This window comes from Manis pentadactyla, chromosome 3, assembly GCF_030020395.1.
Source record: "Manis pentadactyla isolate mManPen7 chromosome 3, mManPen7.hap1, whole genome shotgun sequence".
Taxonomy (NCBI): domain Eukaryota; kingdom Metazoa; phylum Chordata; class Mammalia; order Pholidota; family Manidae; genus Manis; species Manis pentadactyla.
In genome coordinates, this window is record NC_080021.1 from 159,104,802 (window position 1) to 159,124,920 (window position 20,119).

A 20,119-nucleotide genomic window follows, 5' to 3' on the forward strand; every position below is an offset into this window, starting at 1 on the left:
AGAACAGAGAGATTGTATGACAGGAGTTCACATCTGAACCAAGATTGGGCCGTGCATTTTCATGCTGGTTTAATCAAATGATAAGGAGTCTTTTAAAAGCCTGAGCCCAGAGAAGCCTGACTTAAGAGAGCCTATTCTGAGGATGGCCAGAGATTTCAAATAGGTCTTTAGAATTTGTTCTATTTTAATAGATGCTGAGTTCAGTTCTGCATTTGTATTGATTTATTTCTCATGATGTACTTTCAAAAAAGGATTTGAGGTAGTTTAGAAGAAAAACACAGGCACACTAGGATCAACAACCAATTATACATGTTAAAAGGCAGAAATCGAAGGAGAGAGGGAGAGAAGTAAGATATTAAAAAGTAATATAATGAGAAAGTGACATCATTAAGAGCAAAGTCTGGCCCTGTACTTTCTAGCAACTTCAACAAAACAGGAACTACATGAGCTTTATACTTTTAAATCTTTCTGAAATAGTTCTAAGGTTTTGGATAGTTAAAAAAGAGTATGTTTGTTAGGAGAGGAAATTCTGTCTTGGCTGTGAGCTCTGAGAGGAATTTTCCATGTAGATCTTTATTGAAGAGGAACTGAACAGTACAATAAATTATTTAGATCTGTAGTATCCTTATTAATATAATATATTTTTGATAATGTTCTGAAAGCAAAGGATTACGACTTCTTGATCATTGTTACATTTCTACTTTATTACTTTTTTTTTTTTTAAATATTTTTTATTGAAGGGTAGTTGATGCACAGTATTACATTACATTAGATTCAAGTGTACAACACAGTGATAAAACATTTATATACATAATTCTAGGTTCCAGCTATCACCCTACCAAGCTGTTACAATATCTTGACTATATTCCTTATGCTATACATTACATCCCGGTTACTTATTTATTTTACCATTGGAAGTCTGTCCCGTTTTTTTTTTTTTTGTGAGGGCATCTCTCATATTTATTGATCAAATGGTTGTTAACGACAATAAAATTCTGTATAGGGGAGTCAATGCTCAATGCACAATCATTAATCCACCCCAAGCCTAATTTTCGTCAGTCTCCAATCTTCTGAGGCATAACAAACAAGTTCTTACATGGAGAACAAATTCTTACATAATGAATAAGTTACATAGTGAACAGTACAAGGGCAGTCATCACAGAAACTTTTGGTTTTGCTCATGCATTATGAACTCTAAACAGTCAGTTCAAATATGAATACTCATTTGGTTTTTTTTTTTTTTTTTTTTTTTAGCTGTTCATTTTATTTTATTTTATTTTATTTTTTTTTTAAATAATTATTTTTTATTGAAGGGTAGTTGACGCACAGTATTACATTACATTAGTTTCAAGTGTACAACACAGTGGTAGAACATTTATATACATAATTCTAGGTTCCAGCTATCACCCTACCAAGCTGTTACAATATCTTGACTATATTCCTTATGCTATACATTACATCCCAGTTACTTATTTATTTTACCATTGGAAGTCTGTCCTTTTTTTTTTTTTTTTTTTTTTTTTTGTGAGGGCATCTCTCATATTTATTGATCAAATGGTTGTTAACGACAATAAAATTCTGTATAGGGGAGTCAATGCTCAATGCACAATCATTAATCCACCCCAAGCCTAATTTTCGTCAGTCTCCAATCTTCTGAGGCATAACAAACAAGTTCTTACATGGAGAACAAATTCTTACACAATGAATAAGTTACATAGTGAACAGTACAAGGGCAGTCATCACAGAAACTTTCAGTTTTGCTCATGCATTATGAACTCTAAACAGTCAGTTCAAATATGAATAATTATTTGATTTTTATACTTGATTTATATGTGGATACCACATTTCTCTCTTTATTATTATTATTTTTAATAAAATGCTGAAGTGGTAGGTAGATACAAGATAAAGGTAGAAAACATAGTTTAGTGTTGCAAGAGAGCAAATGTAGATGATCAGGTGTGTGCCTGTAGACTATGTGTTAATCCAAGCTAGACAAGGGCAATAAAACATCCACGGATGCAGAAGATTTCTCTCAAACAGGGGGGGTGAGGTTCTAAGCCTCACCTCTGTTGATCCCCAATTTCTCACCTGATGGCCCCCCTGCGACTGTGCCTGTCTTAGGTTGTTCCTCCCTTGAGGAATCTTACCCGTCTCTGGCTAACCAGTCATCTTCCGGGGCCGTACAGGGAAATGTGAAGTTGGTAAGTGAGAGGGAAGCCTTATTGTTTGAAAAGGTTAGCTTTTTACTTCTTTGCATATTTATGCCCTGTGGCTTCTATGCCCAGCATTTGTCTTGAGGTATCTTTACCACTTGGAGGAGTTATGATATTCGGTAAATTTGATATGAGGCACGAATTCTATTTAAGGGTTGTAGTTAGGAAGGAAGAAGAAAAGCTATAGAAGTAGCAGGCGGAAGAAAACATGGGAAGATTGATTATTTCTTTGACATATTTTCTTGTAGAGTAACTTCAGCCTATATAGGTTTTAAGCTACTACTTAAATTGCACACACACATTAACATAATAGGAGTATAGTTACATAACCAAAGCATATCTGTAATTACCAGCCATCTCCAGTGAAACCAAGAAAACCATTAAGGCACCTTAAGCATTTGTGAAAACTTATCTATGATATGGTGGATATTGTCCAACTGAACTTGAACAGTCTGAGAGAAATCAGACAAATTAAAACAACCCATTCCTGGGGAATGCTCACATTCCTTATGTTCCTTTAACAGTAAATAGTCTGTAGTTGTAAGATTTTGGAGTATTACAATTTGCACTTCTCCTAATTCTTGGTTGAGTTCCAACAGTATAGATCCAGTCAAATTTGTTGTTTTACTGTATGCACAGGCCAGCTTAGATATCTCCTTCCTCATTCCCATGGCAAGTCCAGGAACTGGTGGGATGAGTGCATCTACAGCTGTAGCAGTGCGTGGATCTTTGTTGGGGATTTTTGATGATCATCTTCTGGCATGAGTCTTCCAGAGAGTGCTGATGTTGGAAGTTCTCTTTCATATAGTATCTTAGTTCATTTTTGGGGTAGCCCAATTAGGCTTTGATCCTCTGTATAAACACAAACAGACCCTTTGCCTACACTTTTATATGCCCTTTATACCCTTGTGTAGAACTCATTGGAGGTTACCACACAGGAACTGCCCTTTTTTTTTTGTATTGTTTTGTTTTGCTTTGTTTTTGGTATCACTAATCTACACTTACATGATGAATATTATGTTTAATAGGCTCTCCCCTATACCATGTCTCCCCTATAAACCCCTTTACAGTCACTGTCCATCAGCATAGCAAAATGCTGTAGAATCCCTACTTGCCTTCTCTGTGTTGTGCAGCCCTCCCTTTTCTCCTACCCCCCTATGCATGTTAATCTTAATACCCCCCTACTTCTCCGCCCCCCCAATCCCTCCCTACCCACCCATCCTCCCCAGTCCCTTTCCCTTTGGTACCTGTTAGTCCATTCTTGAGTTCTGTGATTCTGGTGCTGTTTTGTTCCTTCAGTTTTTCCTTTGTTCTTATATTCCACAGATAAGTGAAATCATTTGGTATTTCTCTTTCTCCGCTTGGCTTGTTTCACTGAGCATAATACCCTCCAGCTCCATCCATGTTGCTGCAAATGATTGGATTTGCCCTTTTCTTATGGCTGAGTAGTATTCCATTGTGTATATGTACCACATCTTCTTTATCCATTCATCTATCGATGGACATTTAGGTTGCTTCCAATTCTTGGCTATTGTAAATAGTGCTGCGATAAACATAGGGGTGCATCTGTCTTTCTCAAACTTGATTGCTGCGTTCTTAGGGTAAATTCCTAGGAGTGGAATTCCTGGGTCAAATGGTAAGTCTGTTTTGAGCATTTTGATGTACCTCCATACTGCTTTCCACAACGGTTGAACTAACTTACATTCCCACCAGCAGTGGAGGAGGGTTCCCCTTTCTCCACAGCCTCGCCAGCATTTGTTGTTGTCTGTCTTTTGGATGGCAGCCATCCTTACTGGTGTGAGGTGATACCTCATTGTAGTTTTAATTTGCATTTCTCTGATAATTAGCGATGTGGAGCATCTTTTCATGTGTCTGTTGGCCATCTGTATTTCTTTTTTGGAGAACTGTCTGTTCAGTTCCTCTGCCCATTTTTTAATTGGGTTATTTGTTTTTTGTTTGTTGAGGCGTGTGAGCTCTTTATATATTCTGGACGTCAAGCCTTTATCGGATGTGTCATTTTCAAATATATTCTCCCATACTGTAGGGATCCTTTTTGTTCTATTGATGGTGTCTTTTGCTGTACAGAAGCTTTTCAGCTTAATATAGTCCCACTTGTTCATTTTTGCTGTTGTTTTCCTTGCCCGGGGAGATATGTTCAAGAAGAGGTCACTCATGTTTATGTCTAAGAGGTTTTTGCCTATGTTTTCTTCCAAGAGTTTAATGGTTTCATGGCTTACATTCAGGTCTTTGATCCATTTTGAGTTTACTTTTGTATATGGGGTTAGACAGTGGTCCAGTTTCATTCTCCTACATGTAGCTGTCCAGTTTTGCCAGCACCACCTGTTGAAGGGACTGTCATTTCGCCATTGTATGTCCATGGCTCCTTTATCAAATATTAATTGACCATATATGTCTGGGTTAATGTCTGGATTCTCTAGTCTGTTCCATTGGTCTGTGGCTCTGTTCTTGTGCCAGTACCAAATTGTCTTGATTACTATGGCTTTATAGTAGAGCTTGAAGTTGGGGAGTGAGATCCCCCCTACTTTATTCTTCTTTCTCAGGATTGCTCTGGCTATTCGGGGTCTTTGGTGTTTCCATATGAATTTTTGAATTATTTGTTCCAGTTCATTGAAGAATGTTGCTGGTAGTTTCATAGGGATTGCATCAAATCTGTATATTGCTTTGGGCAGGATGGCCATTTTGATGATATTAATTCTTCCTAACCACGAGCATGGGATGAGTTTCCATCTGTTAGTGTCCCCTTTAATTTCTCTTAAGAGTGACTTGTAGTTTTTAGAGTATAAGTCTTTCACTTCTTTGGTTAGGTTTATTCCTAGGTATTTTATTTTTTTTGATGCAATTGTGAATGGAGTTGTTTTCCTGATTTCTCTTTCTGTTGGTTCATTGTTGGTATATAGGAAAGCCACAGATTTCTGTGTGTTGATTTTGTATCCTGCAACTTTGCTGTATTCCGATATCAGTTCTAGTAGTTCTGGGGTGGAGTCTTTAGGGTTTTTTATGTACAGTATCATGTCATCTGCAAATAGTGACAGTTTAACTTCTTCTTTATAAATCTGGATTCCTTGTATTTCTTTATTTTGTCTGATTGCCATGGCTAGGACCTCCAGTACTATGTTAAATAACAGTGGAGAGAGTGGGCATCCCTGTCTAGTTCCCGATCTCAGAGGAAATGCTTTCAGCTTCTCGCTGCTCAATATAATGTTGGCTGTTGGTTTATCATAGATGGCCTTTATTATGTTGAGGTACTTGCCCTCTATTCCCATTTTGCTGAGAGTTTTTAACATGAACGGATGTTGAACTTTGTCAAATGCTTTTTCAGCATCTATGGAGATGATCATGTGGTTTTTGTCTTTCTTTTTGTTGATGTGGTGGATGATGTTGATGGACTTTCGAATGTTGTACCATCCTTGCATCCCTGGGATGAATCCCACTTGGTCATGGTGTATGATCCTTTTGATGTATTTTTGAATTCGGTTTGCTAATATTTTGTTGAGTATTTTTGCATCTACGTTCATCAGGGATATTGGTCTGTAGTTTTCTTTTTTGGTGGGGTCTTTGCCTGGTTTTGGTATTAGGGTGATGTTAGCTTCATAGAATGAGTTTGGGAGTATCCCCTCCTCCTCTATTTTTTGGAAAACTTTAAGGAGAATGGGTATTATATCTTCCCTGTATGTCTGATAAAATTCCAAGGTAAATCCATCTGGCCCGGGGGTTTTGTTCTTTGGTAGTTTTTTGATTACCGCTTCAATTTCGTTGCTGGTAATTGGTCTGTTTAGATTTTCTGTTTCTTCGTGGGTCAATCTTGGAAGGTTGTATTTTTCTAGGAAGTTGTCCATTTCTCCTAGGTTTCCCAGCTTGTTAGCATATAGGTTTTCATAGTATTCTCCAATAATTCTTTGCATTTCCATGGGGTCCATCGTGATTTTTCCTTTCTCGTTTCTGATACTGTTGATTTGTGTTGACTCTCTTTTCTTCTTAATAAGTCTGGCTAGAGGCTTGCCTATTTTGTTTAATTTCTCGAAGAACCAGCTATTGGTTTCATTGATTTTTGCTATTGTTTTATTCTTCTCAATTTTATTTATTTCTTCTCTGATCTTTATTATGTCCCTCCTTCTGCTGACCTTAGGCCTCATCTGTTCTTCTTTTTCCAATTTCGATAATTGTGACATTAGACCATTCATTTGGGATTTCTCTTCCTTTTTTAAATATGCTTGGATTGCTATATACTTTCCTCTTAAGACTGCTTTTGCTGTGTCCCACAGAAGTTGGGGCTTAGTGTTGTTGTTGTCATTTGTTTCCATATATTGCTGGATCTCCATTTTGATTTGGTCATTGATCCATTGATTATTTAGGAGCGTGTTGTTAAGCCTCCATGTGTTTGTGAGCCTCTTTGCTTTCTTTGTACAGTTTATTTCTAGTTTTATGCCTTTGTGGTCTGAAAAGTTGGTTGGTAGGATTTCAATCTTTTGGAATTTTCTGAGGCTCTTTTTGTGGCCTAGTATGTGGTCTATTCTGGAGAATGTTCCATGTGCACTTGAGAAGAATGTATATCCCGCTGCTTTTGGATGTAGAGTTCTATAGATGTCTATTAGGTCCATCTGCTCTACTGTGTTGTTCAGTGCTTCTGTGTCCTTACTTATTTTCTGCCCAGTGGATCTATCCTTTGCGGTGAGTGGTGTGTTGAAGTCTCCTAGAATGAATGCATTGCAGTCTATATCCCCCTTTAGTTCTGTTAGTATTTGTTTCACATATGCTGGTGCTCCTGTGTTGGGTGCATATATATTTAGAATGGTTATATCCTCTTGTTTGACTGAGCCCTTTATCATTATGTAGTGTCCTTCTTTATCTCTTGTTACTTTCTTTGTTTTGAAGTCTATTTTGTCTGATATTAGTACTGCAACCCCTGCTTTCTTCTCACTGTTGTTTGCTTGAAATATGTTTTTCCATCCCTTGACTTTTAGTCTGTACATGTCTTTGGGTTTGAGGTGAGTTTCTTGTAAGCAGCATATAGATTGGTCTTGCTTTTATATCCATTCTGTTACTCTGTGTCTTTTGATTGGTACATTCAATCCATTAACATTTAGGGTGACTATTGAAAGATATGTACTTATTGCCATTGCAGGCTTTAAATTCGTGGTTACCAAAGGTTCAAGGTTAGCCTCTTTAGTATCTTACTGCCTAACTTAGCTCGCTTATTGAGCTGTTATATACACTGTCTGGAGATTCTTTTCTTCTCTCCCTTCTTGTTCCTCCTCCTCGATTCTTCATATGTTGGGTGTTTTGTGCTGTGCTCTTTCTAGGAGTGCTCCCATCTAGAGCAGTCCCTGTAAGATGTTCTGTAGAGGTGGTTTGTGGAAAGCAAATTCCCTCAGCTTTTGTTTGTCTGGGAATTGTTTAATCCCACCGTCATATTTGAATGATAGTCGTGCTGGATACAGTATCCTTGGTTCAAGGCCCTTCTGTTTCATTGTATTAAATATATCATGCCGTTCTCTTCTGGCTTTTAGGATTTATGTTGAGAAGTCTGATGTTAGCCTGATGGGTTTCCCTTTATAGGTGACCTTTTTCTCTCTAGCTGCCTTTAACACTCTTTCCTTGTCCTTGATCTTTGCCATTTTAATTATTATGTGTCTTGGTGTTTTCCTTCTTGGATCATTTCTGTTGGGGGTTCTGTGTATTTCCGTGGTCTGTTCGATTATTTCCTCCCCCAGTGTGGGGAAGTTTTCAGCAATTATTTCTTCTAAGATACTTTCCATCTCTTTTCCTCTCTCTTCTTCTTCTGGGACCCCTATAATACGGATATTGTTCCTTTTGGATTGGTCACACAGTTCTCTTAATATTGTTTCATTCCTGGAGATCCTTTTGTCTCTCTCTATGTCAGCTTCTATGCGTTCCTGTTCTCTGATTTCAATTCCATCAATGGCCTCTTGCATTCTATCCATTCTGCTTATAAACCCTTCCAGAGTTTGTTTCATTTCTGCGATCTCCTTTCTGGCATCTGTGATCTTCCTCCGGACTTCATCCCATTTCTCTTGCGTATTTCTCTGCATCTCTGTCAGCATGTTTATGATTCTTATTTTGAATTCTTTTTCAGGAAGACTGGTTAGGTCTGTCTCCTTCTCTGGTGTTGTTTCTGTGATCTTTGTCTGCCTGTAGCTTTGCCTTTTCATGGTGATAGGAATAGTCTGCAGAGCTGGGACGAGTGACGGCTGGAAGGACTTCCTTTCTTGTTGGTTTGTGGCCCTCCTCTCCTGGGAGAACAGCGACCTCTAGTGGCTTGTGCTGCGCAGTTGCGCGCAGACAGGGTTTCTGCTTCCTGCCCGGCTGCTATGGAGTTAATCTCTGCTGTTGCTGCTGGCGTGGCCTGGCTCGGGCAGCTACTCCAAAATGGTGGAGTCGCGTTGGAGCAGGAGCGGCTGGGAGGCTATTTATCTCCGTAAGGGGCCTCCCTGCTCCCTGCAGCCCAGGGGTTAGGGTGCCCAGAGATCCCCAGATTCCCTACCTCTGGATTAAGTGACCCGCCCTGCCCCTTTAAGACTTCCAAAAAGCACCCGCCAAAACAAAACAACGACCACCCAAAAAAAAAAAAAAAAAAAAAAAATTAAAAAAAAAAATTTTTAATTAAAAAAAAAAAATGGTGGTCGCTCGTTTTTCTTTATTCTCCGGTGCCAGCCTCAGGCCTCTGATCACCGGTCTTTCTGCCCTGTTTCCCTAGTATTGGGGTCCCTATCCCTTTAAGACTTCCAAAAAGCGCTCGCCAAAACAAAACAGCATAAAAGAAAAAAAAAATGGTCGCGCGCTTTTCTTATGTCCTCCGGCGCCCGGCCTCCAGTGCCCGCTCACTGTTCTTGCTGCCCTGTTTCCCTAGCATCCAGGGCCCCCTGCACACGCACTTTGTCTGCGCTCTGGCCTGGATGGCGGGGGCTGGGTGTTCGGCAGTCCTGGGCTCCGTCTCCCTCCCGCTCTGCCTGCTCTTCTCCCGCCGGGAGCTGGGGGGAGGGGCGCTCGGCTCCCGCGGGGCCGGTACTTGTATCTTACCCCCTTCGCGAGGCGCTGGGTTCTCTCAGGTGCGGATGTGGTCTGGATATTGTCCTGTGTCCTCTGGCCTTTATTCTAGGAAGGGTTGTCTTTGTTATATTTTCATAGATATATGTTGTTTTGGGAGGAGATTTCCGCTGCTCTACTCACGCCGCCATCTTCCGCCCCTCCCCCCTACTTTATTTCTATACATTTTTATTTTTATGTATTTATTGCTATCTTTGGAACATAAATTCAAAAATTTTTTTTTGCATTATTATTATGGCTTCTATATATAATGTTCTTATTTATTGTTCTAAGAGTTTGCCTTTCAGTGTTTTTTGCTATAAAATTGACATTATCAGATACCATAAGTGAACCCTTAAATTGTCATAATGACTTTACTTAAATTACCCACATTTTGAGTAATTATCACCACAAATCTTTGCTCAGGTTTGATTCTTTTCTCTACTTCCCATCAGTGTTTTTAAATTTGATACCATCTCTTCAGGTACATTGTTATCATTCATTCCTGCTACACATTATGGGTTTATACTTTTTTTGGCTCTTCAAGTATGTGCGACTTAAATTGGATACCAACATTGTGTCACTTAAATTGGATACCAGCATTGTGTCAGCTCCCGAGAAAAGTTAATTTAAAGTAAAACTCTTCTATTCTCCTTGGTTTATATATAATCTGAGAAGTTAATGCTAACAGTGAGCTTTTATAACAACACCCATTTACCACCTCTTTTAAAGGCCTAACTCATGGGTTTTTCAATCCCCTGGCTACTAATATTTAAATTCCTAATCATAATCACTACTGGAGACCTCATGCATTTTCTTTAAGATCATTCAAAACCTGAAGTTTCTGCATCTTCTCTGTCAACAAAATTGTGTGCCAGAAGCATTTTATTTATAAATAATTAGTGTCATTTTGGAATTTATTTCTTTGGGAGTCTTAAATGAACTTTTTCAACTTTATTACTGCTTGATATTGGGTAAGAGAAAGATTTTGACATTAATGGCAATGCTGTCAAGATGTTGTATGATTTATTCCTGAATTACCAGACACAAAGTCTCACTGAAATGTTGGTAATTATATTTTATGTACTGCAACCAAGAGGTGGAATTTACTTTAAGTTAAGTGGATATTTCTGGATTCATCTTTGTAGCTACAGGAACATGAGAAATAAAACAAAAGCAGCAGTGATGACAAGAAATATTCAGTAATTTAATGTAGCTGATGATAAATCTAGGCCTTTGGGGGAGAGCTGTGGAGGAATGTATTAGGCTAAAAAGTCATGGGTAATGAAAATGTGATTGGATATGAAAACCCTCTTAATAATGAAGGTTGCTAAGTCTTGGAATCACTTTTTTAAGTATTGATGGAATTTTCTTCCCTAATAGATATATAACCGGCCAGGATGAGCCTTAGAGCATTGTGATGAGTATAATAATCAAGATGCAAAAGCTACCATAGGAGTTTGGTTGTACCACAAAGCTAAAATTGGATGTCAAAGTGGCTTTCTAGCAAAAATGATTTTTGCAAGTACTAGTACAAGTGTGGTCCACAGACCAGCAACACTAACATCACCTGGGAGCTTTTTAGAACTTCTTGGTCTCCAGCACATACCCAAATCTACCAACCAGAATCTGCATTTTTAACAAGATACCCAGGTTATTTGTATAACATTAAGTTTGAGAAGCAAATTGCCTTGGAGCACTGTTCTCAAACATGGTTGCCTATCAGAATAAACTGGGGGGCTTTAAACAATACTGATGCCCTCCTCCAGAGATTCTGATTAAGAAGGTCTGAGATGTGATCCTGACATCAGGAATTTTGAAGTTCCCCAGATAGTTCTTTTGAGTAGCAGTTTCCACTCCCTGAGTACTGGGAGTGGCATATGGAAATCTACTGAAGCAGCCAATGAGGAAAAAACTCAGACATCTTGATTGTTGTTCTTTTTTTAAATTGTGGTAAAATATATAAAACAAAGTTTGCCATTTTAAGTATGCTATTCAGTAGCATTAAGTACTTTCACAACATTGTATAACTATCACCAATATCCATTTCCAAAACTTCGTCATCCCAAACAGAAACTCCATACTCAGTAGCATTGTTCCCCATTCCCACCTTACCCTCTGCTCCTCTGTTAGTTCACTTTCTGTTTCTATGTATTTACTCATTCTAGAATTTTTCACATAAATGGAATTGCACAATATATGACCTTTTGTGTTTGGCTTATTTCACTTAGTATAAAGATTAATCTGTATTGAAGCATATATCAGAATTTTACTCCTTTTTATGGCTGAGCAATATTATATTATATGGACATACCACATTTTGTTTATCCATTTATCTGTTGATGAGCATGGAGATTTTTTTCCACCTTTTAGCTATTGTACATTGGTGTATAAGTATCTGCTTGACTGTCTGCTTTCAGTTCTTTTGGGTATATACCTGGGGTGTGGAATTGCTAAATCATATGCTAATTCTATGTTTGGCTTTTTGAGGACCCACCACACTGTTTTCCTCATTGGCTGCCCTATTTTACATTCCCACCAGCAATACTTGAGAGTTTCAATTTCTCTACATCCTCTCCAATGCGTGTTGTTTTTTGTTTTAGTTTTTTGTTTTCTTTATAATTACCATCCTGATTGTTTTTTACACTTACTGTTCATCACATGGGAATAGTTACCACAGGAACAAACTAGTTACATGGGTGACACACTGTAGGTGCTCTGAGGAGCAGGTGACATGGCTGCACTGTTTCCGCGTTGGGTATGGCACAAGCACAGCTGCAGCCCTACCAGCCCTGCTTTTAGCAAGCTTTTCCAATAGGAAAAGGAGGGAAGCAAGAAGAGCAGCGCAGCCTCACTATGATTGGGGTTCCAGTTAAAACCCCTAGAAGTTAGGGTCCCAAATGAGTGGATTACTCCCTTTACCCCGGATCAACACCCCTCCTGCCCCACCCTTTCCGTTCTGAACCTCCACAAGGCTGCAGTTGCCAGTGAATTTCCTCGAGGTTGGAAGCTGCCTCACCTGGTGGGGGCCCAGCTGCCTGTGGTGCAATTGCAGGGTGGCTGTTTGGGCTTTTGTTCCCAAGAAGACTCACTTGAATTAACTCAAGTAAGAAGGAGGGTATTTTAAGGATACATGGGGGGCTGCACATCTTTCACCATACAAGAGAACAACAGAGCTCTGAGAAGATAGGAGCCAGCTGTTGGTTCTGCATCCCAAGAGGCTCTTGAGTGAATGGAGCTTTTCTCTGCTGTTCCAGCATTAACGGATCCTAGCTACTCTGTGTGTCTGATCCTTTCTGTTATGCATATATATTCTTACTGTTTTTGATGACTGTATTTCCTCTACCCCAACTTCTGCTTTTTACTGATTCAGTCTCACCAAGGCCTCTTTTCAGCCCCTGCAGCTGCCATTGCCAACTGCGTCATTTTCTCAGTTAAAATTCTCTAGAGATACCAGAAATCTGACCAGTTCAGCTGAACTTTCTATACCAGAGAGTGTTGGTCACTGTAAGGCAGTGATCCTTCTGCTGAACCAGTCAGCTGCGGTATACATAGCCTCCTTGGTAGGGGTGGTGTATAGGGCAGTTGTGCTTAGGAGGGCTGGAGGGAAGGGCAGACACAACTGCTGTGTCTAGAATAGAATGGGACCTAGAGTTAGCCTCTCTGTACTCATCGCTGTGTACTCAGGTTGATAGTGGACATATTTTTCCATGGGAAAGTACTGGTTGACCATGAAGCCTGACTTTCCCACCTATTTGTAAAGGCAAGTGTGTTCTTAAATATGCATTTAAGAAACAGTGAATGAAAGGGTCCAAATCCTCCCATGCCAAATAAAACAGGATGCCTAGTTAAATGTGAATTTATTCCTATGAATAAACTTCAGATAAGCAGCATCAATGTTTGTGACATACACTAAAAAATAATTCATTTTTAGTGGTTGGTTGCTGTTTTCTAAATTGGACAACCCTAATGATTGGAGAGTCTTTAAAGAGAAAGCTGTTCCTCATGCAACTTACGAGAAGGTCTGAGAAGTAGGGATTGGTCTGTGTCTGACTTTTTCCAGCTACCTTCTGCAGGTTGGGGAATTTATTTGCATTACAGTATGTATATTGCAGTGTCTGTATAATTCATTTGGTGTTTGACCGTGTACTCCAAAGAATCACAAACACTGCTGCTGCAGCTGGAGTGGCCACTGGGCTACACTGGTTACTCTACCACATGGTGCTCTCCCGTTGGGTAATCTAATGAGAGTTTGACAAAGAGACTATTGACTGTGGGAAGGGTGTAGGAAACCACAAGGGAGAGCAGTCCATCTGGGCTTTGTGGCCACCTGTCAAGGGACCTTGACAGCCCCATGGTGACCCTCCAGGCGGGTTGCTGGAGAATACACCTCACCTTCACTCTCCGTTCTCCCTTTGATCTCCCGCTGGAGCTCTCAGGTGGCCAAATCCAAGCAGAAGCCACACAGGCCAGCCTCCCAGTGCACAGGGAGGGTGAGGAAGAGAAAAGAGTGTATGGGGGGGGGGGCAAATGGAAGAATCCAGCTCAAATGCTTCTTCTGTGCCAGGCTCTGTTAATCATTTTACATAGTCACCTCACTTGATCCTCACAGTTTTATAAGAAAGTACTATTAATGTCCCCTTTTCCTGATGTGGTTAAGGATTAGTGATACTGACTAACTTGTTCAGGGTCACATAGCTAGTAAACAGTGCTAGAATCCCAAACTATCCTCATTACTGTGCGAGACTTCCTGGTGATATCCTTCCATTGTCATTCTTTTTTTTCTTTAACTTTCATGATGTTTTGAAATTTTCACTGGTTTCATGTTATGTTGCCAACCATTGAAAAATCCCTCAAGACCTGGTTTAGCAGCTTATATACAAAAACATGCTCACTCAATGTTTCTGTTTGATTTCTGCTTTGGGGCAGCAGCATTAGCAGGCAGTCCAGGTCTAAAAGTTGAGTCAGTCAGTTGTTGCCTGGTAGGAAAGCCTATATAGAAGGAGGCACTGGAGTCGGGATCCATGGTTCTGCTGGTGCAAAGAGGGCTCTCAGGATCTCCAAGAGTAATTTTACCTAATCTTAGACTTGGAAGGGAACTTAGAGGTCACCTACAACCTCTAGGTAATGTATGATTCTTCTTTGCAGTTCAGTCCATCTCTTTGTCCCCAGGGTTGCCCTCTAACTAAACACACCAAGAGAGCCTGGCCAACAGATTTAGGGAAGGCTCCCCAACTCCCTAGATTGATTCTTTTTATGACCTAAGAATTCCATTTTGCTGCCAAACTTTGAGGAGCGTTGGTCTGCCCACTGATAACATGGAGGTGGATAATGAAAGGTATATTAATCTCCATAAGCTCCATGAACATTTGTAGTGCTTCCTGAAGAAGGTGCCAAGTTGTAGAAGCAAACTTAGACCCCTTAAGTTAATTAGTTAGATTTCTGATATATAGAGGTCAGGAGAAGGGGCTGTGGGTTAAGCTTTAATTGTGAGACAAATCATGAAAAATGATTCGGTTAATGTGTTAATATAATTTGGAAAATGGAAGTAATGAATAGAAACAATTTTTATTACTGGAGAATGAAACAGAAAGAGATAAAACTGAGTAACTTAAAAAAGAAAGTCAAGCCCGTTACCCACAAAAGCTGAAGTCTCCCTTTCTTTGGGTTTTTGAATCATTATTCCCCTGGAAAATAGTTTTTAATTGAGTTTGTAGTTTCCTGAGAATTGCATTATTTATACTGTTAAGTTTAATTTTATACTTTTATATAATTTATATATATTTTTTCTCCCGACTTTTATGTTTAGGGGTTTTTATTAGTCAAATAAGATATTTTCAGTTCAAAACTCAGTTCCAGAGGGAGGTTAGGTAAAGTAGGGGAACTTTTGCTTTTTGGACATGGCTTTCGTTCTCAGCCTATTTCAGGAGCACAGGTGCTTTGGGCCTAAATTCTGTGTTCACCATGCCTATACTGCAACCCTGACTTCCCCCGCAGCTACCACTATCTAGGCCTCCCCCTTCGTGCTCCAGTAACACCTTCGGCATGCTTCTGTTCTGTCCCTACTGCACGTCTCCCTCCTGGACCAGAGGGTCCTGTGGGCAGAAAGGACTTCTCATTTATCTCAGTAGCCCAGTGTGCCTGGCACATTGTAAGTGCTCAATGAATGTTTGTTGGAAGACTTCATGGATTTTTCTCACCTCCATGATGAAACCTTCCTCCCTGCAGGAACATCAAAGTACCCTCTGGATGACTGGAGGCCAGTAGTTGCCTAAGTGAATTTGGGGCCACTGCAAGTTTTCTGCTGTGCATACCTGTGCCTGAAATTTCCCATTTTGTGCCTCTTTTCTTTGACTTAAGACAAACAAAAGCCTTACTCCTACTTAACATGCATAAGCACTTTGAAGAGGTAACTTTTTACACTTTATGAAGGTGTTAACCTTATTCTAAATGTTACACTTTAGAGTAAATCCTCTATGACCTCCAGTTCTGGGAAAGGGTTGTTATAGGAGAGAGTTTAGGTAGAATGAAGATACTGATGACCTGAAGGAGGGTGGAGAAAAGGGGCAGCTGGGGATGCAGAGGGAAATCTCTAATTAATTTTGTATCACCTTCACCAGACTGGCCTTCAATGCTTTTTCAAGAGTTCTTTGGGCTGGGAGATGAGAAAAGAGTTCTAAAACGTCTTCCTTGCCAGATTTGGACTTAGTAACAAAGACTTTCTAAAGGTAATGCTTGGACTTTTGACATCTGATTCTAGCTGAAAAGAAAAATAACTTAAGGAATGATTGTAATGGTGGAAATGCAGATCAGGAAAGATAGTGCTATTAGAGTTGGTGGGTAATTTGGGGTACAGAATGGCCTTTCTGGTAGCCCTTAAATCATACAAAGTCAACAAGTTAGTTTAGTTTGCTGGCTGGTAAAATTGACTCTGGATAATGCTGTGAGTTATTGTTGGGAAATAAGTAGTGTGACCAACTGTCATGGTTTGTCTGAGACTGTCCTCATTTTAGCACTGAAAGTTCCATATCGGGAAACCCCCAGTCCTGGATGAACCAGAGCATTTGTTGCAAATGTTAAGGGTAGATTATGGTTTCTTAATTTTAACATTAATACTATTGCTAACTTAGTCTCCAGTACCTGTGGGAAAAAGATAAACTTTTAAATAAGTAAACAAGTAACCCAGTTTGGGAGGATGTCAGCTCTGCTATCTTATTATGATAAGGCAATCTTATAATCAGCAGAGAACTCCAAATGTGGCTGTAGAAATAATAACAGTTACATAATTAAACTTCTTTGACTTAAATCACTGGGAAGACACTGCCAAATTTTAGCTTGGTGTGTGAAAAAAAATGCCTTACCTCTGCAAAGATGTTGCATTACAAACACACACAAATTATTTTTATTTTTCTGGCTTAGCATAGCTTTGTTTTAATTATAGTTTCTATCAGTTTTCACCATATTCAAAGAACACAGTGGTTTGTTTTTTGGGGGAATATCATTTAAATGGATACCTATAGCTATTGTTTCTTGAAAGCACTATACTGTGTTATCTATTTTTAAAATGTATTTAATGAAGCATCCTTTCATTGATAGCTTACTTGCACTTCATATAAACTTTTGAGAGTTAGCATCTATAAAGATATAGAGAGATGAGAGAGAGCCACCAAATGGCTGCTAGCCTTCTAATGCCTGAAGTGCTGCATTTATTATTATGAGAACATAGAGACAGAATATTCGTGAATCCCAAATCAATAAATAATAATACCCACCAGAGTCATACATTTAAAAAACTATTACTAAATAACCCTTGGGTTAAGGAGAAAATCAAATGGAAATTATAAAACACGTAAAGATGAATGGACACAGAAGCATTACTTTTCAAAATCTATGATTTATTGTCAATATGCTATTCAGAAGGAAACCCACAGCCTCAAAAACATGTATTAGAAAATAAGAAATATTGAAAATAAATTAAGCAAACTTTCAAATCAAAATTTAATACCCTAATCCAACAATACAGCAAACGAAAATAACAAAGTGAACAAAAAGAAATGAAAAGGGGAAATTGTAAAAAAATGTAATGACAGAAAATAATGCAACAGAAAAGGGTGGTAGAGGTAACTGAACCTGAGGAAGTCCTTTTACATAGGGATCTCAGCTGCCCAGACCCTGACTTGAATGCTCACCTCCCAGGTGAGTATGGAATATGGGTCATGGACATTGAAAGGGAGACAGAAGGATGAGAGTGGAAAATCCATGATTGTCTATGGGGAGGCCTGCATAGATGAGAATAATAACTAAATTTACTAAGATCTACATGTCAAGCATTATGCTAGGCTGGTTATACACATTTTTTGGTTTAACTATATATCTTCCTTATTTACAGATGAGACTAATGAAGCACAGGGTAGCATAGAAATTTCCTCAAGTTCAGCAGATAGTAAGTCATGGAGTTTGGGCTTGAACTCTGGAAGGGCTATTAACTGGAATTCATTTACCACATTAAAGATGCCATTGGTTTTAGAAGCATTTTGTTTTGAAAACTCATATCTATCTGAGAAGTTCATAGGCTATCAGTCATTCACATTTTAGAGTGAAATGGTCACAGAATGTTTTCCTATTGCCACTTAGCTGAGGTTATCTGTATTAAAAGAGTGGGGCATTTGAAATAGTTGTAGAGAAAGTAGTAGTGCAGTAGGAGCGGTCTTGCTTGGAGGCTATCAGAATATGGGGCAACTTAGGTCTGGATGAGATGGTAAGCAAAAGTACAGAAAGGGAAGTGGAACAATGCCAAAGATAAAGTCTGACTATTTCAAAATTCTGGCTAGGTTTAGCCCCACCCTCAAGAAGAGAAAGACAAGTTCTTCTTCTTTCTCCCTCCTATATAGATCAGTCCCCTATTGCTGGGACCAATAGGTACAGGTCCATACCCATGGATTATCCTAAACTGCCTTGACCATCTTTGCTGAAATAGAGTGATAAGAAACTTGCTCTTTCACTGGACAGTATGTCCATTTTTGGCTTGAGCTGATTGATAGAAAGCCCTTCCTATCATTAGCAAAAGTCTTGTCTCCCTTCAACTTCCCCTCATTGGTCCTACTTCTGCCCTCTGGAATTGCCCAGTCTGTGTGGTATTTGTTCAAATGGAATTTGGTCTGTCATGTACTGTTGTTTTTGGCTGATTTGCTAAGTTGATTATATCCTTCTATAAACCCAATACTTTTGAATTGAGGTAAATGCTGGTAACAAGTTCTAGCAATTATTTTCTCAGAAAGAGTTTGCCACTTCTCTTTTTAAGAAGCAAAGGACTGCTCCCAACTTACAGACTCATTCTGCAAGGACAGGTTTATATACAAATTCATAGAATGACCTACTAAAGCACCATACACAAAAAGAAACAGTAAGTATACATTTTCTTATTGATAGGTACTGCTTGAAAGCTGCTCTAGTTCTTTTGTGCAACAATAAAGTGAATCAATATTGAGAGGAGGAGATCAGCACGGTACCAACATGTAGAAATATGTTCCCCTTCACTTTTAATTTTAAAAAGTAACAATTAAAATGATAACAAAGTATCCTTTTTCTTCCATTTATTTAGCTACAAAACAAACCAACAGCCATAATAATATTCAATATTTGTTAGGATGGGGTAAAACACATAGATTACCACTGGTATTACAAAAATCTATTAGATATTGATTTAGCAATATCTATCAAGAGATTTTTTAAATATCCATATCTTTTGGCCCAGTAGAATCTTCTGGGTCTATTTGTACTAAGGAAATAAAAGATTTTAAAATGTCTTGAAAGTTTGCAATATGATATAGGAAAATTATTTGTAATAATGAAAAATTGGTCAAAGCCTAAAAATCCAACAATAGGGAATAGTCAGATTATGATAATACACTCAATAGGAGATTAGGCAGCCATTACCAATAATAATTATGAAAAAACCCTTTTTGTAATGGAAAAATCTTTGATAAGTCATTAGTGTGCAAGCAGAAAAATGTTGAGACTCATTTGTCTAGTTTATAATCACAGGAAAAATTCTTCAGTATATAAAAAAGCATGTATACAAAGAAATACACTGAAATTATTCTTATGACAGAAAGATGGGAGGAGATTTTGTAATTAATCAAGATAATAACCCAAGTGCCTCATCTTTAAACCTTTAAGTGCTGTATAAATTAATTTTCTGTTGGACTACTGCCAAGAGCTTCATCACCAATCTTGACCAGCAGAAACAGAACTATTACTAAAGTCTTGTTGGGAGTGTAACAAGAATATAAATGTGAAAAGCCTCTCTCTAAAAATAAGCATCTTGGGGATGTATCCAACCTTTAATTCTTCCTCAAACAAAACTGGAAAGAGACCACAGAGAAGAAAAGGAGCTTTTCCAGAAGGAGATTTTTGAAGTATCAAAGAGATACTAAAAATAAACCCTCCTCCTCTTCTCTAGGACACCCAGCTCACTAAATCCTGAGCTCTGGGAAGAAAAAGTACTAATGTGGCTATTTGCAAATGAAAGAGAGGAAAAGAGAGAGGAAAAGCTGCCAGTGAAACACTCCAGGCCCTCTGACCCCAGAGAAGATTTCAGAGGTGGTTTAGATCGCTATTTCTTTGGCCAATAGAGTGCAAGGCAGATTGCTTGGTTAAGCACAGACTTTCCGTGTCTTGCTATTTATACTGGACTCTTACAGAATCTTTAGGATTTTTGTACTGCTTGGTTGACTCCTTTACTGTTTTTCTTCTCAATCTTTATTATGGAAGATTATCTACTGTTCCCAATTTGTCTGGGGTCCCCGTCGATAGTAGCAGGAAAAGCTGATTATTGGAAT